This window comes from Saccostrea cucullata, unplaced genomic scaffold, assembly GCF_032062105.1.
Source record: "Saccostrea cucullata isolate Sc308-1 unplaced genomic scaffold, CSIRO_AGI_Scuc_v1 ctg2102, whole genome shotgun sequence".
NCBI classification, from domain to species: Eukaryota; Metazoa; Mollusca; class Bivalvia; order Ostreida; family Ostreidae; genus Saccostrea; species Saccostrea cuccullata.
In genome coordinates, this window is record NW_026936367.1 from 65,642 (window position 1) to 72,312 (window position 6,671).

The following is a 6,671-nucleotide window of genomic DNA, read 5'->3' on the forward strand; positions in this document are numbered from 1 at the left end:
ACAAAACCTTCAATTAACATTTCCTATAGTATAAGTTAGGTCCCCCCCCCCCCCCCCGTTGCTACACCCCTGAAAAATAAAATAGGAGTTGCACAATAGTAATATGTAATAAACCTTAGATTCTGTGAAAGTTTCATTAAATTTCACTAAGTGGTACAAGATGATTTGCGGATAAGAGATTGGTACCCCAAAGCGTAAGAGACAGACGCACGGACAGACGGACGGACATAACGATTACTATATACCCTCCCACTTTTCAAGCGGGGGATATAATAAACGTGAAATATACATCACAGGAATGGGAACATTGGGTACTTTCTCAATTACCTTCTCAAACGTACGTGTCGAACCTGGACCTGGACAACAGACAAGAGAATTTTTAAAAAAGCTAATTGTAGGTAGAATGTGGAATTCTCATGGGGAGTTTGCTCTCTCTACCTATATGCTTTTTCTAATAATCATTAATTATTTATGTCTAGAAATTTAATTCACATTAAATTCTATTTTCATTATCATTGCACCACAGAATCAAACTCGTTTATTATACTCCTCGCAATAAGTTGCGTGCATGAGGTATAATGTTTTTGACCCGTCAGTCAGTCTTTTTTTTTTTCTTTTTTTTTGGTCAGTGCAACTTCTCATACACCTCTGCACAGAGTTTTGTCCAATTTTGCAGATATTTATGGGATACAATGTGTGTGTAGATTTACACATCACCAGAAAATTCCGAATTCTTTATTTTTTCGGGAATTTCCGCACTTTCACATTTAGATTTTGGCCATATCTTGAAAATAGAGATGAACAGTTTGTTAGTGCAATTCCTCATAAACCGCTGCACACAATTTCGTCAAACTTTGCACGTATTTAGGACACAATGTGTATAGATGAGCATAATACATGGAAATTGCGATTCCTTTATTTTTTCTGGGAATTTCAGCACTTTGACTTTTGGGGAAGCGTGGGGTATGTGAACTTGCTCACTTTTTTCCTTCCATTGTGCATAAAATTATAGATAACTTTGTATCAAATTATATTAGTTCTAATAAAGCCTATACATAGTATTTATTTGATAATAATTAATCTGTTTCAGACGTTTTTCTTAAATTATTTTTATGAGAGTATTAATATGCATGTTTTATTACCCCCCCCCCCTCCTATCACAGTAAAATATCTTCAAAAGATGAATGATTCGTAATAATACATGCTTTATTATAAATTTATTGAAGTTAAACCATGTAATCATAAATTTTATTTACTACATTTACAAACAAGAGTAATGTTTATTTTTGAAAAAAAAATTTCAGCCCCACTGAGCTTTCAACCTTTGATATTTTCCCTGACCAAATAAAATGATCGGCATGGGCCACGTGTGTCCAAGCATCTTTTACTATTGAGTTAGCAATGGATTACATGACTTCTGAGATGCATTTTTCAATAAAAGTAAAATAGGATAATTCTTTCGACATGTGCACACCCCTGTAACGATAGCAGTATTCAGGTAAATGTTTTATCACTGCGTTTGACGCGTTTTCTCGACCTGCATGGATTTTTGCTGTACATAAATGTATTCCATGTTAGTGTACTTTTTATATTGCAGCAAATGCATTCAAAAATAATTTAATTCTCGGTATAGCTCTATTTTTTGCTGAATTTTTACTTTTCAAACATGTATTGGTCAGTTTGTGGACTTCTAAAAACTATGCTATCGGAGATGTGTACATGTCGACAGCCAAACTAGAAAATCACTCAAGTGAAACAGTTCTACAGGGCTATATATAGCAGGTACAGGTGGCCAAAAATCTTCGATTAAATATGGCGGAATCGAACAAATATGTCGGACAAGGGCGTTTAGGAATGTAGTAAGTCGTACAAAGATGAAAGCTGATGCCTTTTTAAGAGTTCATGTCAGCTTTAATGTAAAAATGTTTTGAGGGTAATAAAGCAATGGATTCAAATGTATTTGTCTGTTTGAATTTCAGACAAACTTGAATAACTACTATTTCTGATTTTTTTAAAATAACTGTTCATATATTCTTACAGGATGTCGTTTTCACTTATTTTTTTCAAAACATAGTGTGTCCATTCAGTATCTAGATTCTTTACTGTCAAATGTTTCTTTAAAATGGTGCGAACTACCCCAAAATAATGCCTATTAAATTTGCTATGTGTTTTTAAGTCAATCAAACATCATAAGTGATAATTTGTTGAATTTTGGTAAATAGAACATTGGATATTGTAAATCCTTGTCGCCATGGACGGTACCCATTTTTGATGCCCATTATATCATTATTGTTCATTGAAATCCATCTGCTCATGTGTTTATAAAACAGCCATTGGTTGCTGTAAATTTCACAAATTTCAGTGATTATTTCTTTGGGATTTTCATCAAGTTTTACAGCTGCTGAAACGAAGCGTTTATTTTCAATTTATTACTGATTCTTTACCATTCACTTTTAATGCAGTGTCTCGAATAGCCCTTGTTTTCCAGCTTCTCACAATGAAAATATAAGATGAAAAGTGGTCACATAAACTGATATCAATTCATTAAAGATTCAATCATGAGAGAAAGTCAAGCTTAATGTCATATGATATATGTGTTGTATGTCATAGAGTTCAGGACATAATTTATTGAACAGCCCTCGTATGTACACCTTTACTGTGTATTTTATGTGTTTTTTAAATTATTTTTTTATGCTGAAGGTTCTTTAAAAGTGTATAATGATCCCACCTCTAGGATTTCCAGGGATTCGTGTTTTATCCACTCTTCACACATTTGTGTGAAAAATCTCGAGAGGTGCGATAAACAACATGCATACATATTTGTATTGTTTATAGATTTTCTTTTAGATTGATATCTGTTCATTATTATCTGTTTTAAAATCATAACTTCCTTTAGTACATTATATAATTTTTTTTTTAATTGTGAGACATGGTTTTGTGGGAAAATGATATATTGATCAATTTTAAAAAGAATTTTAAATCAAATTGGCATTGTGAAGAATATTTTGTTATTATAACCATCGTTTTGCTTTTGTTTTATTTAAATGTTGAATATCTTGTTATTTAAATGTAAAATGAATTTGGAGAAACATAAAAATTAGATTACTATTAATTAATTAAGTGTACATGTATATGTTTTTAAATATAAAAAAATAAACTTCACCTTTAATACAATATCCAATTATGAAATGTCGTATGCATCTAAGCCACCTGATGACACCTCTGGAATATCTTTGAGGTCGGGGTTTTGTTTTTTTTTTAAAAAAGGTTTGTTGATAGAAGTGTACTGTTTTAATTTCTTTTTTATATATATCACTGTTTGTTACCTTTTTAATTTATTAATAGCAAGTTACCATGTATATATGGAATATTTTTCAATGGGGTGTTGTGTTTGTAGAATTCTTTCGTTTTTATCCCCTGATGCTTTTAAGACACCTCGGTCATAAAAAGGCGGGTTTCAATTTTTACATTTATGACGCATTTTTAATTTTGCATGTATCATTTATTACATAAGATAAATAATCATGTTTCTTGATGGAAAGTGAGGTAACTATTATAATTTTTTGTCTTGTCAATGAATATTGAATATTGTATTATTTCACATTTTCAATAAAATATACATAAATATTATTAAGACGTCTTTGACATGCTACATCACATAATACAGTATCATATCTACAAGGTATTTGTATTTTGAACTCAAGAAATTCAATTCTAATATCACTTTTTAAAGATTGAACACCTTATACCATGCCTCTCTGTTATTAAAGTTCCAAATTATAATACTTATATGCAACTGAAATTGTTCCAGCAAGAATCTGTCATTAAAATCACATTTGAGTTTTGAATTAGTATTTTTACTGGAATATTGAGCTAAATTGTACGTGTTGCATTTTCTCATACATTGAAAGATTGATAATTCAATTCTGGAAAAAATATTTATATATTATTTATTCTAGTCATTTCAAGCTTGTTGTGTATGATATGCTAGCATAAAAAAGTTTTATATTTTAAGCCTTTTTTCAATAAAAAATGGTAACGTTCATTTCACATATCTTGGGGAGTCTCCTCCACCTAGTTTACTTCCTTTGTCATTGGTCATGTTACAAAAAAATTTTGCTATGATCTAACCAATTTTGGCCATTAAACTTAACAAAATCTTTTCCGAATATATCCATCGACAGTTTGTTAACAATTTCATTTAGTATGTTGCAACATCGTTTTTCAAAACACAAACGTACGTGCTTTTACTATAACCCAAAATGCAATGATTCAAACAAAACTGACATTTGAAATGTAAATTTGTTTTGAATGGTTTTAAATTTTCAACGACAATTAAATTAATATTGACGAAAAGTCGAATATTAAAAGTAAACAAACTGCAAAAATCAAGATATTTGACACTTAGAAATAAATTTTTTTTTTAAAACATTTACGAGGATTGGGGGTGCTTTTATGTGGCCAGTTGTCAGATAACCTATTCATTGATATAAAAAAAGCAGAACTTTCCTATGAAAAGAAGAAAAAACATGCTGTGATCTTCAAATCGACATTCAGATATATAGAGATGTATTCTTGATTAACAATGGTTATTTCCATTCTTATGTCGATACGATGTATCCCGGTGAGCGTGAGTTAAAGGGGCATGGACACAGTTTCAACTAAAATTTCAAAATTTATTTTTCCATTTTTACAAATATTTAACAAGGGTTTTTCAAATGACTATCAAAAATATGAACGACATTTGCCGAGATACAAAACAGATTTAGAGCTCCAAATCTTTGTTATGTAAACAAGAACCGTGTCATGCTTTTGTTTACATAGGTTAATACACTAAAACAGTATATGTTCGTTCAAAGTAGATAATTTCAATAAAGAAGTTAATTTTAAATATGATTCGACAGTGTTTATTGCTTTGCTGAATTTATTATTTTTATAAATTTGATATTTTCTATATGTAAATAAAAAAAGGCATGAGATATTTTCTTGATTACATTATGAAGAACTTTATGTTCTGTATCTCGTTTGTTAATCAACAAATGATGTTCAAATTTTTGCTAAATATTAGATGATGCCTTAGGTAGGAATTGTAATAATAAAAATTAGTTTGAAAAATTCAGTTGAAACTTTGTCTAGCCCCTTTGAAAGATACCAAAGAGCCTGTTTTTCATTTGGATATTTGACCTTAAAAAGGCGTAAATGGTAATCTAACAACCATATTGTATGATCAACATGATGACTTTAACTTTTAAATTGTCAGCTTCCCTTACTTATTTATATCTCTCAGCTGATTGGATTGGATATTCAAGATAATGCTCTACGTATATACAATTTTTAAAACGAGGTAACTTGTTGACAAAGAAGTTGATGAAACAAGAATATCAGCTGTCTGGTTTAAAATAACCATTTCGTAAGTTCAATGATTGGTACAAGGACATTTTCAGCAAATAAAATTGATAATTGAGTCAAATGCTGAATGACGGCGTAACAGGTCGGCAGCAGATGCTCAATCTTCCATGGCACCTGCTCCCACCTCTGATATTTTGGGGGTCCGTGTTTGCTCCCGCTCCTAGTTTGTAATGTTATTGGGCTTTTAAATACTGTTCGTTATCTCCATTCATTTCATCTTACTTCAACTACAAAACATATAATGTTCAGTTTATTTAATAAGCTATTGTAAACGTTTCGTCTTTATATCGCCGTCCAAGTCAAAAACAATTCTCAGTATCTTTAAAAATCGCGAATGTAAGAGGCATTTTTGGGAGCTATTCCTTCGTTATCTTATAATAAAGCCTAACTGTAAATTAATTCTTTGGATCTACAACTGCATTTTTAAAACTGTTTGCTAAGTGGATAGATACCATTTTATTTGGTTTATAATCAGGAATGCAGTGGTGTAAACTAACATAATTTCTGTGCTTTTGCGAGACTTTATAGCAGTTATTGTCAAAAAGAAAATTGTATAAAAAACGAAAGGAAAAGGCATTTCTATCAATCAAGAATGTAAATTACCAATTACTCCTAATATAGTTTATAGCTCTGTTGGTCAAAGACAACTGGATTTTAAACGATAGTAAAGTGTCTGTCGTCTGTCTGTCTATTTGTAAATTATTTTTCAAAACGTTACCCCTCCTACATTTTTGGTTTGATTTCAATATAACTTTGCACAAGAATAGACCAATTAATGTATAATTTTGTTTCAGTTTTTGATTTTGACGAAGGGTGTTGCCATGGTAACTAAAAATAGAAATATCAGTGAAAAAGATTTAAAATGCTACTCCTCCTACAGTTTTGGTCTGATTTCAATATAACATGGCACATGGGTGATCTAAACCAAGATACTGCAGAACTGTAGCTCTCCCAAAAAATATAAATTGACACACCGGTCTACCAATATATTTTTTCGGAGAGCAACAGTTCTGCAGCTAAATTCAGTGTATCGTCTTGTAATTTTGATTTACAGTGTTGCCATGGTTACTAAAAATAGAAATCTCTGTGAAATCCATTTAAAATGTATGTATGTATGATATATAATTCTGTATTTCAGTTTTGATTTCGATGAACGATGTTCCCATGTTTACTAAAAATAGAAATGTCTCTGAGATACATTCAAAATACTACTCCTTCGGTAAGATTTGGTCTGATTTCAATAAAATGCGGCAAGGAAGTAG